Source organism: Hyperolius riggenbachi, chromosome 10 (assembly GCF_040937935.1).
Source record: "Hyperolius riggenbachi isolate aHypRig1 chromosome 10, aHypRig1.pri, whole genome shotgun sequence".
Taxonomy (NCBI): Eukaryota; Metazoa; Chordata; class Amphibia; order Anura; family Hyperoliidae; genus Hyperolius; species Hyperolius riggenbachi.
The window spans coordinates 93,440,169-93,461,999 of record NC_090655.1 but is presented as its reverse complement, the minus strand read 5'-3'; positions in this window follow the sequence as shown (position 1 = coordinate 93,461,999).

Below are 21,831 nucleotides of genomic sequence, written 5' to 3'. Positions count from 1 at the left end.
CGAGACCTTCCATCCCACGTATCAATTTTGTTGCTCGTCTCTGCACCTGCTCTAAAACTGCAATATCTTTTTTGTAATGTGGTGCCCAGAACTGAATTCCATATTCCAGATGTGGCCTTACTAGAGAGTTAAACAGGGGCAATATTATGCTAGCATTTCAAGTTTTTATTTCCCTTTTTGCATCTGAGCAACTTTCACCTCCCATTCATTTGCCAATAACTTTACTCATTACAATGAATTGATCTATATCTTGTTTTTTCCGCCACCAATTAGGCTTACTTTGGGTGATACATTTTGTTAAGAATTAATTTATTCTAAATCCACTTTAACAGGAATATTAAGAAAGAAATGAAAAAAAAATCATTATTTCTCAGTTTTTGGCCATTATAGTTTGAAATTAATGCATGCTACCGTAATTAAAACCCATGTATTTTATTTGCCCATTTGTTCCGCTTATTACACCATTTAAATTATGTACCTATCACAATGTATGTCGCTGATATTTTATTTGGAAATAAAGGTGTATTTTTTCAGTTTGCGTCCATCACTATTTACAAGCCCATAATATTTTAAAAAAAATATATTAATTTGACATGCATATTTAAAAAAGTCCAGACCCTTAGGTAACTATTTATGTTTTGTTTTTTTTATTGTAATTTCTTTTTATTTTTTTTATTAAAAAAATGTATTTGGGTAATTTTTGGTGTGGGAGGTAAACAGCTAATTTTAAATGTAAAAAAATGTATTTATTTAAAGAGGAGCTGTTAGGTATAAGGTCTCAGAGAAAAAAACACATATATCAGTAGCTAAAGATTGGCTGTACTTACATTACATATGCATTTCACTGTCCACGTTTGGATTTCACAGAATTTTTATATAGTATTTGCAGAGAATGATGCTCCTGACAGCTCATGGCAGGTTCCATGTTTGTCTGTCTCCTATGAAGCCAATTGTGTCGTCATGTCCTCCCTGCTTCCTGATGATTCGACTCACAAAAAAGATCCTAATGGACAACACTACTGTGCAGTGAATATTAATTAGCCATGTGGCTAGGAACAATAGCGGACTCATGCAGTATACTCTGCCCTGTGATTTTTTTTCTGTGCAAGCTGGGATAGCCAGAATGTGGAGCCCCAGCCACGTGGGGCTTGTGAGGATGGGTAAAGGGTACTTGGTAATATTTACCAGTGTTTTTCTATTGTCATTACTACTGTAAATATTTTTTAAGTTTCATTGTTGAAGGGAAGACAATATTTAGCAATTTCATCTTCACCCCGCACCCTTTTTAATACCATTATTTTAAAATATTTACTAATCTAGTGGAGATAAGGATGAAGGATGAACAATAAAAAAAATGTTGTTATAGACAATATTTCAGGATTTCGGCTCCCCCTGCACCCTTTTTTTCCTAGGGCCCTTATTTAATGTATGTCCCTACATCAAAGGCAAAACCCCTAACCAGTACTCTATCCAGCTAAAAGGGAGAAAGGTTGGTGTGAGAGTATGAGATAGAGAGGAAATATGATGAGATATTGCTGAAACAGGAACTTTGGCAACACTCCGCGCCAAAAACAAATAGCGAATACAGCTGTGTTCAAAATTATTTAACCCCCAATGCTGTAAAGGGTTTTAGGGAATTTAGTGTACATTTGTAATTGTGTTCAGAATGAAATCTTACAAGGACTTTTTAAAGAACCAAATGCAACTAAAATGACAACCTATTGTTTTTGTAACACAGTATCAAATGTTTTTTTTTGTGTGATTTCTTCATTGACAAAATTATTCAACCCCTTAAAGACTACCACTCTTAAGAACAGAGGTTCATTCAAGTGTTTTCGATCAGGTATTGAAAACACCTGTGGATGTTAACGAGCCGCAATCAAGCATAATAAGCACCAATTAGGCAGATTTAAAATGACTGTGATACTCAGCTCCTTCTAGACATTTACTGGTGTGTTTATAAACATGGTGAAGTCAAGAGAATGGTCCAGGAAGACAAGAGAAGAGGTGATTTCTCTTCACAGGGCAATGGCTATAAGAAGATTGCAAAGATGTTAAACATACCAAGAGACACCATAGGAAGCATCATTTGCAAATTTAAGGCAAAGGGCACTGTTGAAACGCTACCTGGTCATGGCAGAAAGAAGATGCTGACTTTGACTGCTGTGCACTACCTGAAGCGCAAAGTGGAGAAAAGTCCCCGTGTAACTGCTGAGGAACTTAAAAAAGATTTGTCAGATGCGGGTACTGAAGTTTCAGCTCAGACAATAAGGCACACACTGCGTAATGAAGGCCTCCATGCCAGAACTTCCAGGCACACCCCCTTGCTGTATCCAAAGAATAAGAAGAGTCGACTGCAGTATGCCAAAAGTCATGTGGACAAATCACAAAAGTTTTGGGATAGTGTTCTGTGGACTGGTGAAACAAAATTATAACTGTTTGGGCCCATGGATCAACGCTATGTTTGGAGGAGGAAGAACACGGCCTATGAAGAAAAGAACACATTGCCTACTGTGAAGCATGGTGGGGGGTCAATCATGCTTTGGGGCCGTTTTGCTTCTGCAGGTACAGGGAAGCTTCAGCGTGTGCAAGGTACCATGAATTCTCTTCAGTACCAGGAGTTATTGGATGAAAATGTGATGCAGTCCATAACAAACATGAGGCTTGGGAGACGTTGGACCTTTCAATAGGACAGTGATCCCAAGCATACCTTTAAGTCCACTAGAGCATGGTTGCAGATTAAAGGCTGGAACATTTTGGTGTGGCCATCGCAGTCACCGGACTTAAAGAGACTCTGTAACAACAAAAACCTCCCCTGGGGGGTACTCACCTCGGGTGGGGGAAGCCTCCGGATCCTAATGAGGCTTCCCACGCCGTCCTCTGTCCCACGGGGGTCTCGCCGCAGCCCTCCGAACAGCCGGCGACTGTGCCGACTGTCAGTTCAATATTTACCTTTGCTGGCTCCAGCGGGGGCGCTGTGGCGACTTTCGGCACGGAAATAGACGGAAATACCCGATCTCCGTCGGGTCCGCTCTACTGCGCAGGCGCCGGAAACTTGCACCTGCGCAGTAGAGCAGACCCGACGGCGATCGGGTATTTCCGCCTACTTCGGCGCCGAGAGGCATCAGAGCACCTGCGCAGGAGCCAGGAAGGTAAATATTGCGTCACGGCTGTACGGAGGGCTACAGCGAGACCCCCGAGGGACGCAGGACGGCGTGGGAAGCCTCATTAGGATCCTGAGGCTTCCCCCACCCGAGGTGAGTACCCCCCAGGGGCCGTTTTGTCGTTACAGTTCCTCTTTAAATCCAATTGAGAACCTATGGTGGGACTTAAAGAAAGCAGTTTCAGCATGCAAGCTTAAGAATGTGACTGAACTGGAGGCTTTTGCCCATGAAGAATGGGCTAAGATACCTGTAGATCGCTGCAAGACACTTGTGTCAAGCTATGCTTCACGTTTAAAAGCTGTTATAACTGGAAAAGAATGTCGTACTAAGTACTAAGAATGAATGTCACTTGGGGGTTGAATAAAACTGATAATGATATGAGCATATAAAAGACATTTGTGGTTATTTCATTATAAATGTTATGTTATATTTGTCTGACTTACAAGTGCCTCTTTGATTTAATTGTAAACAAGATGCCTGAAATGATCAAAATCAATGTCAAACTGGCCAAAATACTCAATTTCAGGTTGAATAATTTTGAACACAACTGTAAAACAAATGTACACCACTAAAGGAGCACTGAAATAACAGCACAAAAATTTAGACATTAAATGAGCTACAGTATGTAAGAAAGGATTCAGTGGGGATAAAACATAGTCTACTACAAAGAAAATACGGTTTATCAGGGGCGTAGCAATAGGGGGTGCAGAGGTAGCCACCGCATCGGGGCCCTGAAGGGCACTCCCTCAACTACAGTATTAGCTCTTTATTGGTCCTGTGCTGGTAATAATCACTTCTATAGATACTTTGAATAGTAGTGATTACTAACAAACAGTTCCCCATCCCCTTCTTGCACGTCTGACACTGTAGTTGCCATTGGCAGGTTTTGGTGCGCCGTATCAATTGCTATGTATAGAGTGCTTGGGGGGCCCCATTGTAAATCTTGCATCGGGGCCCACAGCTCCTTAGCTACGCCACTGCGGTTTATCCATCTCTTGTGACCATTGTCAGGAACTGGGCCCCATGGCAATCCTGCTGTGACAGTACTTGACAGTTTTAAACCAGATTGAGAGTAGGAGCAGAATTATTTAAGGGTAAAACAAGGCTGTCGCCCTCAACCTCACCTTACAAGACTCAGCCACCACTTGTAGTCGTCTGCAAACGAATCTGCTAGACACCATACACACTGTCTATGGTAATTACATCAATTTCATGCACTGCTGTCGAGCTGCACACACTAAGGCTGGCGTTCACATATCTTAGGTCAACCACAAATCTTAGGTCAAACTATGGGAATACCACACACAATGCAATCTCACACAGGTAACAATACAACCGAGCATACAATATGGCACTGAGATGTAACACTATACACTGCAGTCTTTCTAGGAAAGGTCAAGTCCCTGTTTAGTACACAGAAGACTAACTTATTAAATAAAGATGTAATATTCCTAAAAGGTGTAACAAATGCAGAAAGAATATATACAAAAATAATATTTACAAGAACAAAAGCCAGTGAAAATAATGCCTGGTCTCCCATAATGCTCTGGGAGGAGAAATCCACATAGCTTAACAGCCCTGGCTAAGCATCACTGGGAGGGAGAGGCTACATACTAATATACAGCAATATAAGTGCCTCTGATACTGAAACCAGGAAAATTGCCAGTACCATAAAAGTCAGTATCCTGAATAATTTGCTGTATTCTACTACATGTTTCTACAGTGCTTCTTTAACTTAAAGAGGAACAGTCGCTTAAAATCTCAAAATTTAAAACACAAAAATAAGAAATATGTTTCTTCCAGAGTAAAATGAGCCATAACTTACTTCTCTCCTATGTTGCTGTCACTTACAGTAGGTAGTAGAAATCTAACATTACCGAAAGGTTTTGGGCTAGTCCATCTCTCCATAGAGGATTATCAGCATGGCCTTTATGGCTTGTGCACACTAAGGGCACTTTCAGGATTTTTCAAGTGCCGGCGCTTTCAAAAATTGCCCTAAAAGCGCTTGTGCAATGATTCCCTTTGAGAGTGTTCACATATGAGCGGTTCGATTACGATCCGCTCACCAAAGCGCTGCCTGTCCCATTTTCAGGGTGATTTGCCAATAATGGCAGGTATAGGGAAATCGCAAAGTATTTAAAAAAGAGGTTTGAATTGCGATTTCCAGAGCGCTTTTAAGAATAAATACATTGTATTTATTCTTTTCCGGGTCAAAGAGTTCAATTCGCTCTGCAAAAGCACTTAGAAAAGCGCTGTACAAAACAAACTACCGCGCACAAAATCGCAAAACACTGGCGTCACCGTTTGCGATTTATGATGTGAACAAGGCCTTATCCTTTATAAAGACACTCCCTGAAAAGGATTTATACAAAGATGCTGGCCAGCTTCCCTGCTCACTGTACATTTTTTTGGCAGTTGAACGGAGAAACTGCCATTAACTAAGTGCATTTTGAAAATTAAGAAGTCCCCGTGAACCCCGCATAAGGAGACGGGTTAGTCCAAAACCTTGCTGGTTCTGTCAGATTTCTACTACCTACTGTAAGTGACAGCAGCATAGGAGAAAAGTAATTTATAGCTCATTTTACTCTGGAAGAAACATACTTCTTATTTGAATATGTTTACATGCATTTTAAATGTTAAGATTTTCGCAACAGAGGTCCTTTAAAGAGGAACTGTAACATGAAAAGATCCCCTGGGGGGTACTCACCTCGGGTGGGGGAAGCCTCCGGATCCTAATGAGGCTTCCCACGCCGTCCTCCATCCGTCAGGGGTCTCGCTGCAGCCCTCCGTGGAGTCCGTGCAGCGGTGACGTCAATATTTACCTTCCTGGCTCCTGCGCAGGCGCTCTGACGGCTGTCGGCTCCGAACTACACGGAAATACCCGATCGCCGTCGGGTCCGCTCTACTGCGCAGGCGCAAGTTTCCTGCGCCTGCGCAGTAGAGCGGACCCGAATGAGATCGGGTATTTCCGTGTAGTTCGGAACGGAAAGCCGGCACAGCGCCCCCGCTGGAGCCAGCAAAGGTAAATATTGAACTGACAGTCGGCACAGTCGCCGGCTGTTCGGAGGGCTGCGGCGAGACCCCCGTGGGACAGAGGACGGCGTGGGAAGCCTCATTAGGATCCGGAGGCTTCCCCCACCCGAGGTGAGTACCCCCCAGGGGATCTTTTTCATGTTACAGAGTCTCTTTAAGTTAAAGCTGAACATTATAATAAGGCATGAAGATCATGAAAAGACTCCTAGCACACAGTAGTTTAGCAGTACGTGATGTGCATTAGGGATCCACAGTACTGAATCAGCAGTGCCATCAAATGTACATCAAAAGGCTTATTAAAAAAATCAAGAGATCTCTATGCTGGCAAGTTTAAAATACCAGGCTTTCATATGATGCGGTCATACGCTGCATTTAATATTCATCAAGTGTCTGCCTTGTATTAGCTCAGTGGTGTAATGCTTGGCTGGTTTGCCTCTGGCATGTGTGCATCAGGTACAGAACAATCCATATGCTACCTGCTGACATGTAACAAGGGATTACCATTTTACACATGATTAATTTACAGAACTCGAAATGGCATGATATGCTATACCGGCCAGTTTGTTTGAATAAAAAATAACGTTCCACGCTGTGCTACAAAGAATACTGGAATATGGTGGGATGTGATAACACGCAGAGTACCAAGGCTCTTATCTCTCAAACTTACAGTGGTTTGGTCTGCTTAGGAAGATTCACTGAGATATGAAAGACTGCAGAGAACTGACCCGTGGATTGGACTGGAGCTGGCTGCACACTACAGAGCTACTTACTAAAATCCCATCTGCAGTTTAGCAAACACAGCCGAGTTACTGTATGTGACGCTCACTTTAAAGAGGAACTGTAACCAAGGATTGAACTTCATCCCAATCAGTAACTGAAAAATCTTTACCTTTTCTTGACTAGTTCATCAGGGGGGGACTGCATGGCTGATATTGTAATGAAACCACTCCCACAGTGTGATGCCAGGACCTAGGTCCTGACACTTTCCTGTCTGTGAGCCTTGTTGCATTGTGGGAAATAATAGCTGTTTCCAACTGCCAAGCACCCAGTATTTCCCTTCTGTGGCTGTGCATATGTATATCTATATAAAAAAAAAAAAAACTTTTAGCCTATCATAATGATAAGGGGCGTGGTCACAAATAATGACAGTTGGTGCTGTGTAATTTTTTTTTGTCTGCCAGTAGTAAAGATGATGACGTGCAGGCTGATTGTTGATCAAACAATATAAACAAATCACATGGTGAACATCAATCATTTCTTGATCTCTTCTACTTCTTAACTTCTTACTCAATGTATTGATTTATTTTTTCCCCTTTTCGCTAAAGTTCCTCTTTAACATGTTGTACGGAGAATCACAATCACTGCATGTTGTTCTTAAATACTTTATAGAAGCTTACATTTGCTCTGTAATTTATTCTAAAAAAACTATTTAAAATCACATGTACGATTCTGGCACACAGTCGGAGGACCCATAACTGCGCAGACAGGACAGCATTTTCATGTGCTTTTGTAGGATGTAGAAGTCATAATAATATGTCATAATATGACATCCCTAGGCGCTAATCTAAAATTGCCAGCCAATAACTCTGTAAGCATACAAACAACAACTACTGATGAATAGTGCTTGTTTTTATATACTGGTATGTATTTATTTTTTCCCTATATTGCTGTCACAGTAAGTAGTTGAAAATCTCCCGGATTTCAGAGGATTTGGATTAGTCCATATCCCCCTAGGGGATTCTCAGGGATTTCCTTAATTTCAAAAGCACCCTCTGAATGGCAGTGGTACAGTCCTAATGCCAGTATAGTGTGCACACAAGTAAGCAGGCTTGCCTGCATTGCTCCATAGGTCTTTTCCGCAGAGTGCTTTTGTAAAGAATAAGGCTACATTCAAAGTGGCGGTGGCATTGCGTTTCTTGTGGCAGCAGGAAGCAATGGATCGGGAGAGCAGCACTGCATGTTATGCTCGCGCTGTGTCGAGTACAATTGAAGCATACAGTCAATGAAAAGTGTGTTTTACTTTTACTGGTAACGTGTGTCACAACTTGTTATACCGTAACACACCTGCCGCACTACAAACGTCACATAGGCGGTGCATTGCAGTGCCGTAAGTTTTATTACACTGTGTTGCAATCTGATTGCAACAAAACAAATTTAGTGTGAAACAGCCCTAAACCACATAACGACCAGCTAACGCCGATAGGCAGCGGCTAGTCGTTGGTGGGTTTCCATGGAAATGGCCACTCCTGCGAGCGGCCGTTCCATGTCAGTTCACGGGAGCGTAGTGTTTAGCCAAAATTTTCAAAATTTCGCGTCACTATAATTACGCTTGCGAAATTTGCTATTACGATGCAAAATTATGGTAGCGTAATTGCCATTAAAATCGTAATTGAAAATACCGTAAGCGTAATTTTCAATGCGTAATTTCGCGTTTCGTTAACGTAATTTGGCGTTAAACCATAACGTAATTTCGCATTTCTTCGTAATTTCGCGAATTTCGTAATTACTTGTTAGCAGGGTTGCTCGCGAATTTTCGCCAAAGGCATTTTCGCCTGCATGGCGAATTTTGATGCGAAATATCACTACATGGCGAATTTTATATGCGAAATAGCATTCCGTACCGCGAAAACGACGCGAAAATTAACGCTTACAGTAGTATGAACTATCGCGAAATTACGTTATGTAACTACGCTTACAAACGGTTGCATGCAAGGCAAACGAAATTTCGCGATACCCACTGTAATGCGAAAATTACGCGAAAATTACGCTTACGCGGAATTTCGCGAAATCCTTCTTCATTACAATTATGTACTTACGGCCATAATCGTAATTACACTAATTACGCGAAATTTTGTGAAATCGTAATTAAGTCATTACGCTCATCTCTACACGGAGGGTGTCTCCGTGAACAGCCTGCGAGCCTCTGATCGCGGCTCGCAGGCTAAATTTAAACACGCGGGGAAGAAATCCCCTGTGTTTACATCACACGGCGCTGCTGCGCAGCAGTGCCGTAAAGGAGATCGGTGAACCCCGGCCTCTGATTGGCCGGTGATCGCCAGCATCTGATAGGCTGAAGCCTATCAGAGGCGGCGCAGGACGGATCGCCGTCCTGTGCCGCCCATAGGAAGGGAAGGACAGGGAGCGGGGGCTTTGAGGAGCCCCCTTTGCTTGGCCACACAGAGCGGCGGCGATCAGACCCCCCCAGCAGGACATCCCCCTAGTGGGGAAAAAAGGGGGGAAGTCTGATCGCCCTCCTGCAAACACGATCTGTGCTGCGGGCTTTTAAAGTTGTAGTAATTTAAAATCACACACAAATCTGTATGTGTATCTGTCACGATCGGTGTAGCAGAGAGAGGGTCTGATTACCGGTGAACTGCAGTATCACCGAGAATGCAGAATATACCCGATTATCGATGATCTGCAGTATCACCGATAATCCGATATAACGCTAACCTCTGAACACCTGAGTAGTGTAAGTGCTTGGTGCAACAGTAATACCTCGAGGACTAAGCCTCAGAAACAAGTGCCATACAGTATGAAGTACTGCAGCAATACAGATTCCTTTCGAAGGCCTGGACTCTCCCGGGGAAGGAGTCAGGCGGAGCGTAGGAAGGACAGAACGTGAGTGACACCTAGGAGAGAGTGTCACTAACAGATCTGGGATCTGCCTCTAACAGTAAGGTCAGTTCTCGAAGTCAAGCATGCCAGGTCGTAACACACGGACAAATACAGTACAGATTCAGAACGCAGAGGCGGAGACTAATAAACAAGCAGGGTTCGGCAACAGGGTATCAGAAATATCGGGGTACAGAATCAGGAGTCAGATGCAGAGTCTAAGAGCGAGCCGAGGTTCGGCAACAGGGTTCCAGAATGACAAGGTACAAGATCAGAATACAGAAGAATAGTAACAAGCTTGAGGAACCTGAGGAGCAGGTTCCCAATGAATACAGGATGGGCCCTGGGGCAGTAAATACAGAGCTGGCCCTGTGGAGCAGGTGCCCAGCAAATACAGCGCTGGCCCTGGGGAGCAGGTGCCCAGCAAATACAGAGCTGGCCCTATGGAGTAGGTACCCAGTAAATACAGAGCTGGCCCTGTGGAGCAGGTGCCCAGCACATACAGTGCTGGCCCTGAGGAGCAGGTGCCCAGCAAATACAGCGCTGGCCCTGAGGAGCAGGTGCCCAGCAAATACAGAGCTGGCCCTATGGAGCAGGTGCCCAGCACATACAGTGCTGGCCCTGAGGAGCAGGTGCCCAGCAAATACAGCGCTGGCCCTGAGGAGCAGGTGCCCAGCAAATACAGAGCTGGCCCTATGGAGCAGGTGCCCAGCAGATACAGCGCTGGCCCTGAGGAGCAGGTGCCCAGCAAATACAGAGCTGGCCCTGTGAGCAGGTGCCCAGCAGATACAGAGCTGGCCCTATGGAGCAGGTGCCCAGCACATACAGAGCTGGCCCTGTGAAGCAGGTGCCCAGCACATACAGGCATGAACTATCTCCTAGCGATAGAGATAGTTCTCAGGGTCGGGAAGGCCAAGTCGGCAACTCACAGACAAACAAAGTACAGGATCAGAAGACAGAGGCAGAGTAGTCAGACAGGCAGAAAGTCATAACAGATAATCACAATCAAACTAGTACTTTAGACTATCAACAGAATCTAGCTAAGTGTAGGATTACAGCTCCAGCTGGTCCCGGCACACTTTCGGATCTGACTAAGGGTCTGCGTGCTACCACGAAGTGATTGCAACGACAGGCAACCAGCAACTGACTAAGCAGCAGAATATATAGTTGCTGGACTCTGCTGCCCTGCCCGAACCATTCAGCCAATCATGAGTCCTACAGGAGTCAGCTGACCTTCCTGATCAGCTGACACTTCCCCTGCTGGTATAAAGGTCCTGCATTCAGGCCCGCGCGTGCATAGCTCTCCATCTGTCTAGGTGCACTAACAGACCCAGCCACACCAAGCACATGCTGCTGCATGCAAACAGCCGCTTTGCTGTCAGGACATGCAGCGGCTTTTCCGCGTTCCACCACACAGCCAGACGCATGCAAACCGCCGCGTAGGACGCGGAGTCAGCCGCCTAGCTCTTGGCACACGCGGCGGCTTTTCCGCGTTTCCTCACAGTATCGATTTTTTAGTGATTTGCCAGTGTTTCAATACTCTACATTGAAGCGCAATCACTCCTAAAATGCTGCATGTCCTGTGATTGTAATTTTGCTAATCACAATCTCTACTGTGGAATTTGTTACATTTATTTACATTGGCAGAGAGTTTAGGGAAATCGCTAGTTATTTAAACGCTCAAAAAAGCACTCTACAGGGTTCCGGTCACATGTTTAAGGTTTATATGACTTAGACACTACTGATGTCAGAAGATACACAGCACTGCCAGGCAACTGGTATTGGTTAAAAGGAAATAAATATGGAAGCCTCCATACCTCTCTCACTTCAAGTTCGTTTAAAGTGGGAGTATACTCCCATAACTAAAGTTTCACAAACAAGTCTTAGTTACATACATATTTGAAAGCATTTCCAGTGTGTAAAATTGTTTATTTTCACTGCAGAGAGCAGTAGAATCTTGTTTTTCTCTAATCCCTCCTCTTGCCCCCCCCCCCCCCCCCCCAATTCCCTTTAGATTGTAAGCTCGCAGGGGCAGGGCTCTCTCCCCCTTTTGTGTTTTTGAAAATTAGTATACATTTTACTTATGTTACTTTTATCACTGTCATTACCAATTCTGCATTTTGTATTATTTATTTTGTATCATTTTTGTATTTTGTCACTAATTATGTGTCTTGTATATTGGTGTACACTATTGTCTGTAATATTATGTACCCCATGTTAGTTTCTTACTTTGTACAGCGCCACGGAATGTTGGCGCTTTAGAAATCAATAATAATAATCATCAGCAAAGGCAAGAATCTCTCTGTGCCTGTGTCTTCACTGTGCTCCACTCCCTCTGCTGAATAGACACATCACCCTGGCAGCTGAGTCACTTCAGCAGAAAAGGAGGGGAGCAGAGTGAAGACACAGGCACAAGGAGATTCTTGCCTTTGCTGATGACTAGAGATCAGCAAGTTTCTACTGCTTTCTGCAAAGAAAAAAAATATTTTATACACAGGAAATACTCGAGTATTCTTTCAAAATGTTTTGATGTAACTGAGGCCTCTTTCAGATGGATGGACTAACTGCAAGCTTGTCAGGCAGTTCAGCATCCCATTTGCTGCCCACGAGCACCATTGAGGAAACAATTAAAATGCAGCAGAGTGGCAGCATTTGTAACACCATGCGCATCATGCGGTGGTGCTACCCAGCAACAGAGAAGCTTAGCATGGCTGGTGCTGCACTTAGATGTTACTCCATGGTGGGGCTCCCTGTACGGTGCCGGTACCGATCACTAACAAGTGCCCAGTCGGTGCAGGAGAGTAGCTGACAGGGAGCAAATTCATTTCCTGTCAGCTGCCCATCTGAAAGAGGCCTAAGGCCTTTAACCCACTAAGAATCGCTGCAGCGCTTTAAAATCGACTGTGTGCAGCGATTCCTAGGGCGATTGTGATTACTCAACGCTCAAAAGTAGAGTACAGTAAGTACAGTAATTTGTACAGCGCTTCCGATTAGCGAATCGGGTCATAGGTGATTCTCATTGACCAATCAGAGAAGCTTCTGTGACCTCCTTCTGTAGGGGGCCGGGCTAGGCACAGACGCAGGAAATGCAGACACCAGGTGAGTATTATAAAGTTTTATTTAAACCGCAATCGCTCAGCCCCCTCAAAGCGTTGCAAAATCCCTTTGAGAAGCGATTTTGCAGCGCTTATATACTTTAGCATTGAGCGCTAACATGCTCAAAATGCTACATGTCCTGCGATTGCAATTACCCCTAATCGCAATCACACTAGTGGGTTCACCACCACCCACTTTCATTGACAAACCATTTTTGGCAATCGTAGGCAACTCCAAAACGCTGCCAAAATCTCCCTAGTGGGTTTCAGCAATTAGAGTGGTTACTGAAATTTTAGTTTGGGAGTAGGATCCCACTTTAAAGCTCTCTGGCAGTTTGACAAATTCCTGTACTGCCGCCCAGGCCTCTGTAAAACCAGCTGGCTTTTAAATAAAGATAGCACACACAATGAGAATTGCAGACAGAGTCCCCAGACTTGCTACTGTTTAAGGTATGATAAAATGACACTAGGTGAACACGGGTTAATTCTGAACAAACAATTTCTAAGTTTGTTTCTTTATTCATTTTGTTCTTGAAAGCTTTCATCAGAGTATTTGTGCTATAAGAGAAATCAATGGACCTGAGATTATTATTATCTGGAGTGTTCTATGCTTTTCATGCTGTGATTATCTGAGCGGAGTGCTTTTATGTATCTACCAAAACATTTGTTTATATAAAATAATAAAAAGATGACACAGACTTTATTTCACTTTCTCACTTCACAGACAAGTGGCTAGGGATGGTCAAAGACGTGCAAATTATTTCCTTGTTCATACAGGATTATGCACATTTTGCACGTACATTTAAACATAGTTTGGTTGAAAAAAAATAAAGACATCTGTCAATCAAATTAAACCAGAAAGGGGAATGAAAAACCCATCCTGAACCCGCACATATCCCAGTTGATCCAGGGGAAGGTGAAAAACCCTACAAGGCCTGGACCAATTAGCCTTAAAAGGGAAAATTCCTCCCAGACTCCAGATGGCAGTCCCTGGATCAACTCTCCCGGCAACTTGAAAGTGTACCAATCAAATTCCACCTTGACAGAGTGTGAGTGGACCATATTCAAGCTGCATAAATTAGCATGATCCCGAATTATTTGCATTTCTTTTAATTGCAAATGGTGCAAGGAGCACAAGCTAGTATTAAATGCAGAAAAAAACTGATGAATTGGTTGTGCACTGCAGAAGGTGCCCTCCCACACTCAACCCAGTTTCCATTAAGGGCACTGATGTCTCCAGAGTGTCTAGCGTACGGTTCTTAGGCACCACCAACCCCAATGATCTGAAGTGGGTGGATAACAGCACCAAAACCCAAAAGAAGGTGCAGCAAAGGTTGTTCTTCCTGAGACAAGTTAGGAAGTTTGGAATGCCCTGGAACTGATGACTTGCTTCTATACTGCCACCATTGAGTCTATCCTCTGCTCCTCTGGTACGGAGGCGCAACAGCGAGCGACAGACTCAAACTTCAAAGAATTAACAACTCTGCAGAGAGGATCATCGGGTCACCTCTGCCATCTTTGGACCTCTTGTACACCTCCAGATTGTGGTCCAGGGCAAACAGGATAGTGAATGACCCCACGCGCCCTGGCGGTTGCCACTTCAGTCGGCTTCTCTTAGGCCACCGCTACAGCACCATCCCCACAGGAACACCTTTTACCCCAAAGCTGTCCTCCTGAACTGAACCCTTAGTCTCCCTTCTTTATCACTCATGCATCTTTTTTTAGTTTTATTATTATTATATTTACATAGCACCGACATCTTCCACAGCACTGTACAGAGTATATTGTCTTGTCACCTAACTGTCCCTCAGAGGGGCTCACACTCTAATCCCTACTATAGTTACATGTCTATGTATGTATTGTGTTTGTGTTGTAGTCCAGGGCCAATTTAGGGGGAAGCCAATTAACTTCTCTGTATGTTTTTGGGATGTGGAAGGAAAGACACTCCGGCAGACACTGGGAGAACATACAACATCCATGCAGATAGTGCCCTAGCTAAGTTGAAACCGAGGACCCAGTGCTGCAAGGCAAAGGTGCTAACCACTATGCCATCCGTGCATTGCCGACTCCGACTTGTCTGTACCTTCTCTGTACGTCTGATAACTCTAAATGCCTGTCTGTAAATTGCTCTTTTTGCCATGTCATCTGCACCATAGATAATTCCATGTGCGACACTTGTCACTTTAATCAGCGAATAAAGCCTGATTCTGATTCATTGACCATCTCTACATGTGACCACCCCACTGGCCACCCAGAAACTGTTGTGTTTGGTTGAACCATTTCAGAGCTGCTTAAATTTGTATAAAATCAACATAAATTGTGCATCAACTCAGAATTATTAACATTTCATTGACCGTCTCTGCTTAAAGTGGACCCAAATTAAAAATACAAGATTTCAGAAATAAAATCTATTTTCTAAATTATAATAATAAATGGCAGCATTTTTTCATCTGCATGATGACAAATATAAAATATTTTACATTTATTGGAGGAACCCCTCCCTTCCTTTCATATTGCCGGGACAGAATCCGGCAGACTGGTGGAGGAGATAAAAAACAAAACACAGGCTGCTACTGATGATGTCACAGGGGAGATGATCTCAGCTTGAGATTTCGCATAGATGACGCCCTGTGAGGGAGGGTAGCAGTTGACAAACACACCCATGATCTAAAACCTCCTACTAAGCTCAGAAGTAATGGCTGCCACCTGTATAACCCTAAATATGAAAAGAGAAGGGTAAAAAGCATGCACTGAAATGCTCATAGGCTTGAAGGAGTGTTTATTTACAGTATCTTTGTATGTGTCGGAGTGGTGCAACTAAATATTTTTAATTAAAAAAAAGTTTGGTTTGGGTCCGCTTTAAAGGACAACTGTAATGAGAGATCGATATGGAGGTTGCCATATTTATTTCTTTTTAGGCAGTACCAGTTGCCTGGCAGATCTACTGATTCTATGCCTCTAATACTTTTAGCCATAGACTCTGAACAAGCATGCAGAAGATCAGATGTTTCTACCATTATTGGCAGATCAACAACATTAGCTGCATGCTTGTTCCTGGTGTTATTCAGACACTGCTGTATGTCCTGTCCTCTCACTTCAGGTGTCCTTTAACCACTTCCCCTCCCCCTGGACGAGTAACTATGTCCCTGCACAATCCTATGTCTCCGTGCAGGAACGTAGCAACTACGTCCCTTTCTGCTCGCCCCCTGCGCACTCCCGTGATCGTTACTACCGCCAATTGTTAGCCAGGAGATCAATGAGTTCCTATTAATTGATCTAAGTTCCCGTGTGAATGACTGCTGCGGTCTATTAGATGGCGCCACCATTCACAAAAAATGATATTTACCCATTCTCGCATTACTTCTTGTTTGCGTAGTAATACTACACACAAGGAAGTTATGCACAAGGACATCTTGTGGCCAAATAGTAAAATTACATCTGAACACTTTTTTCATCAAAAGACATTTGTTAAAATGCAAAATCAACCCCTTACCTCCTAAACTCCACCATGGTTACACCCCAGAAAATTTGTTAAAAAAAAATCTATATATATACCGGTATATAAGAGGAAAAAAAAAATTAAAAATAAATACATAAATAGTTACCTTAGGGACTGAACTTTTTTAATTTGTATGCCAAGAGGGAATTTTACTGTTACTTTATAAATTATGGGATTGTAATTAGGGATGGACACAAAACTGGAAAAATGCACCTTTATTTCCAAATAAAATATTGGTGCCATACATTGTACTATGGAAAAATGTAAATGTTGCAATAACCGCATCAAATAAAAAAATAAAATGTGTGGGTTTTAACTATGGTAGCAGGTGTTTTTTTTTAAACTATAATTGCTGAAAACTGTGAAATAATGAATTTTTTCCATTTTTTTCTTATTTTTCCTGTTAAAACACTTTTAGAATAAAATAATTCTTAGCAAAAAGTACCCACAAAAGAAAGCCTAATTGGTGGTGAAAAACAAGATAGAGATTGTTTTGTTGTGAAAAGAAGTAATAAAGCTATAAGCGAATGAATGGAAGGAGCATTGACAGGTGAAAATTGCTCTGTTTTTTTAAAGGATACCCGAATTGACATGTGACATGATGAGATAGAGATGTGTATGTATAGTACCTAGCACACAAATAACTATGCTGTGTTCCTTTTCTTTCTTTCTCTGTCTGAAAGAGTTAAATATCAGGTATGTAAGTGGCTGACTCAGTCCTGACAGGAAGTGACTACAGTGTGACCCTCACTGATAAGAAATTCCAACTATAAAATACTTTCCTAGCAGAAAATGGCTTCTGAGAGAAAGAAAGAGATAAAAAGGGAAATTTCTTATCAGTGAGGGTCACACTGTAGTCACTTCCTGTCTGAGTCAGGACTGAGTCAGCCACTTACATACCTGATATTTAACTCTTTCAGGCCTGGTGCACACCAGAGGAGTTTTTCTGAGCGTTTTGAGTTTTTAAATCTGCTGCTAATGTTATCCTATGTGTCTGTGCACACTGGAACAATGAGGTTTTGTAAAAAACCCCATAGCATTACATTGGGAAGAGCTTTTAGAGGTTTCAGAAGCTCTTCCCAATGTAATGCTATGGGGTTTTTTACAATACCTCATTGCTCCAGTGTGCACAGACACATAGGATAACATTAGCAGCAGATTTAAAAACTCAAAACGCTCAGAAAAACTCCTCTGGTGTGTTCCAGGCCTCAGACAGAGAAGAAAAAAAGGAACACAGCATAGTTATTTGTGTGCTAGGCACTGTACACACACGTCTATCTAATTATGTCACATGTCAGTTTGGGTGTCCTTTAAGGGGAAAAACCCTTGGAGTTGAAGTGGTTAAAGGAAACCTCAAGTCACACAAAAAAAAAAACCACAGTTTATCTCTACCAACTCCTGCAGTCCTCCTGTGCCCGCGCCATCATAGAACAATCCTCCGGTCCCCCGCAGTGGCTAATTTTCAATTTCAGCGACAGAGCCAATCGTTGGCCACTGCGTCTATGTGGCCCTGGCACATGCGCAGTACGAGATTTTCACGGACACAGGGCTGCTGCAGTGGGCCAGTAGAAGCCTCAGGTGAGTTTAACTGTTTTGTTGGTTATTTATTTATTAGGTTTCCTTTAAAATTGGAGTAAGCTCAATTATTGAACATAGTTTACATAAAAAGAAACACAATTTTAGTTATTAGCTTTTTTTTGGGTGTTTATTGACACAAGAACACTGTTTTCATTTGTCAAGGAGCATTAACTCCAACTAGCTTTCTAAATTTCCCGAAAAAGAAAATAGCTTTGCAGTTTACACACGCATGCAAAATATTTTCTGAACATTTTGCCACCCTCCCGTCTCATCGCATCAACAGCCATTTAATCACTGCTTTGACAAGGCCCGTGAGGTACCATTTTTCAATTAGAGCCTTATTTTTTAATGGGGGAGGTGATGAGTGCAATGTGATGTGCAGAGTTTGGCGTTTGATCCAGTAGCTGTACATAGCACGATGCTTGTAACATACAGAATGCAGAGAGTGCCTGGCAATTGAACAGGCTTTTTAGCAATTGCAGTTGATGTCTTCAGTCACCTCCAGCTGTGAACTGTGGCAGCCTCTCAATCTGCACTGCGGTTTCAGACCATTTGGAGTAATCTCAACCTGTACCGCGAGTTTGATCATGACACAGTAATACATTCGCTGCACTGTAAAGTCTTAGGGGTGCGCAGTTAACCTCAGGAGGGGCAAGGTGATTGTACTTAGTGATACTATCCAGTTTTGCCGAAGACTTTTAAGAAAATCATAGGAATGCTATATAGGTAAAAATAATAACAAAATGCTAGCTTTTAAACGACAGCTGTATCAGAGGTTTGAAGACTGGACCTGGTGAGATGTTTGCTTCAGACGGTTTGAAGCAAAATTCCTGTGGAGCATCTAAACATAGATCAGTTCTAAACTATTAGAACTGATCTTTTAATTCACAGCATTCTGTTTTTCTTTTTTTTTATTATTATTATTTAAACTAACAAACACAAATTGCATTTCTTTGCATCCATGGAAACAGAACAATTTTTGGAGTAAACATTGCCCAAAAAGTAATTTGATGCAAAGTAGGTGTGGTCAGTGAGATGCAAATGTTTGCAGCTTAAAAATAGACCAATCAAATCCCATTTTGGTGTGACTGGTCAATTTTTAACTGGTGTGGGAGTGAGAATCTACACCGCATCTGCGGCTTTCTAAGCCTGATGCAGCATAGATTCTACGCCACTGTCCCAAGCCAATCCCTGCTCGCTGCCACAAACTCTGCTGTCACATGACAGCCAAGCTTTCTGCTATGAGTAAGAAGCCAGTTTCCTTGGCTCCTTACTAGGTGAGCACTGTGAGCCAATCACAGTGATCACCAAACGGCATAGTGAAAAAAAGGCTCTGGTCAGAGCCATACCATCCTAAATGAGTTAACCACTAGCCGACCGCGTTATGCCGATGGGCGTGGCCGCGGTGGCAGCCCCAGGACCGCCTAACGCCGATCGGCGTAAAGTCCTGGGGCTTGCATTTGCAGGAGATCTCGCGCAGGCTGCACGCGCATCTCCTGCTTCAGTCTCCAAACGGCGATTGACGCTCGGGAGACTGTAACAGCAAAACCGCAGCTTAATTGTATTGTACAGCGATGCGATCTGCAACAGCGCTGTGCTGGGGACAGTCGTGTGACACGGCTGTCCCCCTGGGGCAATAGAGAGTGATTGGCTCTCATAGGCTGAAGCCTATGCTTGCCGATCACCGTTATTGGCTGCCTGGGGGGTGGGAGGGAGAGAGGGGAAAAAATATTCAAAAAAAATACACAAATTTTTATATTATACACAAATATTTATATTAAAAAAAAACACTGCAGGGGCGATCAGACCCCACCAACATAAAGCTTGTTGGTGGGGACAAAAAGGGAGGGGGAATCACTTGTGTGCTGTGTTGTGCGGCCCTGCAGCTTGGCCTTAAAGCTGCAGTGACCAATTTTGTACAGAATGGCCTGGTCACTAGAGGGGTTTAAGCTCATGGTCCTCAAGAGGTTAAGCTGAATGAATTTATATACATAATATGCATGATTCTACATCAACTTAAAATATTGGCATCTCATTGAAAGAGAGTCTGAAGCCTCCAAAAATACCTGTTTTTACTTGTCAGTTCTCTTCTGCATTAATGTCATAGCTGAAATGCTGCATCCCCGTGGCTGAATGCTCAAATAATACCCCCAAAATCCCCAGGGCAAATTTCAGGCTCCTTCCTGGAAGAGGCAGAGCTTTGCACAGTAGCTCTGCCTCTACTCGCATCGCATCAATCTCCACGGATCTTCGTCTCCTCCCGCCCCTCTCAGTCTTCTTTCACTGAGATGGGCAGGAGGCGGAGATCCGTGGGGATTGATGCGAATGGAGGCAGAGCTACAGCACAAAGCTGTAGACCTGGAAAATCATGGAATTTTGCCCTGGGGATTTTGGGGGTATCAATTGAGCGTTCAGCTGTGGGGATGCAGCGTTTCAGCTATGACATTAACCACTTCTCAACCACAGGGTTTTTCACCTAAAAACCACAGCAATTTTCACATTTCAGGGAGGCAAGGGTTAATGGGCATAATGGGGGGTATAATTTATTTTTGAAAAAAAAACCTCACTGAGGCTCCCTGCACACTGCAAAGCCATTTTCAGATTCTGATTCCGATTCCGAATTTCAATTCCGATTTTCCCTGAATACATTCAACAGAAAAATGGATCAAAAAACGCAGCATGCAGTAAAGATTAAAAATCGGAATCGGATGTAAAAACCGATTAAAAAGCGGAATCGGAAATGCATGCAGTGTGCAAGAGGCCTAATGCTGATCACTCAGGATCCTCTCATGAGTGATCTCAGTAACTGTAACAGCATAGTGTTTATACACATTCTCAATGAATGAGCACTGTCATTGGCTTTGGCAGTGCTCATTCAAACTTGCAAGCACTTTGATTGGCTTTGTGAACACATGTTCACATCAGCCAATCACGGACCAGCGGGTGCCTGACGCGTACGCGCATGCGCGTGCACGCACAGCAGGAAAATAAACAGGAGTTGCTTATCTACACCCCTGTGACTCAGGTGAATTTTAATGGGGCGTAGATAAGCGTGGCTGAGGTTGCCAAGTGGTTAATCCCGAAGAGAACTGACAAGTAAAAACTGATATTTTTGGAAGCTTCAGACTCTCTTTAACAGGGTACATTTAAAAGAGTAGAGAAAAACACACGGCAACAGTTGAAACAGGTTTTTTTATTGGAGTACGAAATAAGTGTTTATTCTTAAACAGACTTTGACTTTTGAGTCTTCTGAGGGGAGGTAAGCCCACCACTATCTCACCCCCTTTTATGGTTTAAATCTAATTTTACTCTTTACTGGGGCCTCTATTTTACTATACGTTGTATAACCACACTGGCAGAAGGGTATTTTTGCCCTTATTCTTTGCTATGGAGAGTGACATCTTTTACCTGAATTGGGACTAGATAATCAGCAGTGGTTGCCTTGAGGGTAATCCAATTTTGTGAGTAGTTTTCATATTATTTATACAAACAACTTCTACCTAACGTACTACACTATAGTGGGCTCTCGATTGTTCTTCCTTTCTTTTGTGCACAGTGTGATGGCATGACCAGACCATGCTATTTGCACTACAGTTCCTCTTTAGTTTCAAAGGTTTTTATGGTAAAAATGTCCTATTAACAACATAAAAACAGACATGATATGTCCCACTGGGACAATTATCAACTTGGTATGAACATAATATTACAGACAAGAGATAACTTGAACAGAATTACATTTCCATCATAACATTCACGGGCAACTGCAGAGATATCAGGTTCAACATAGTTACATAGTTACTCTTTAACCACTTCAGCCTTCAGTCGTTTTCACGTTATGCATCCGAGC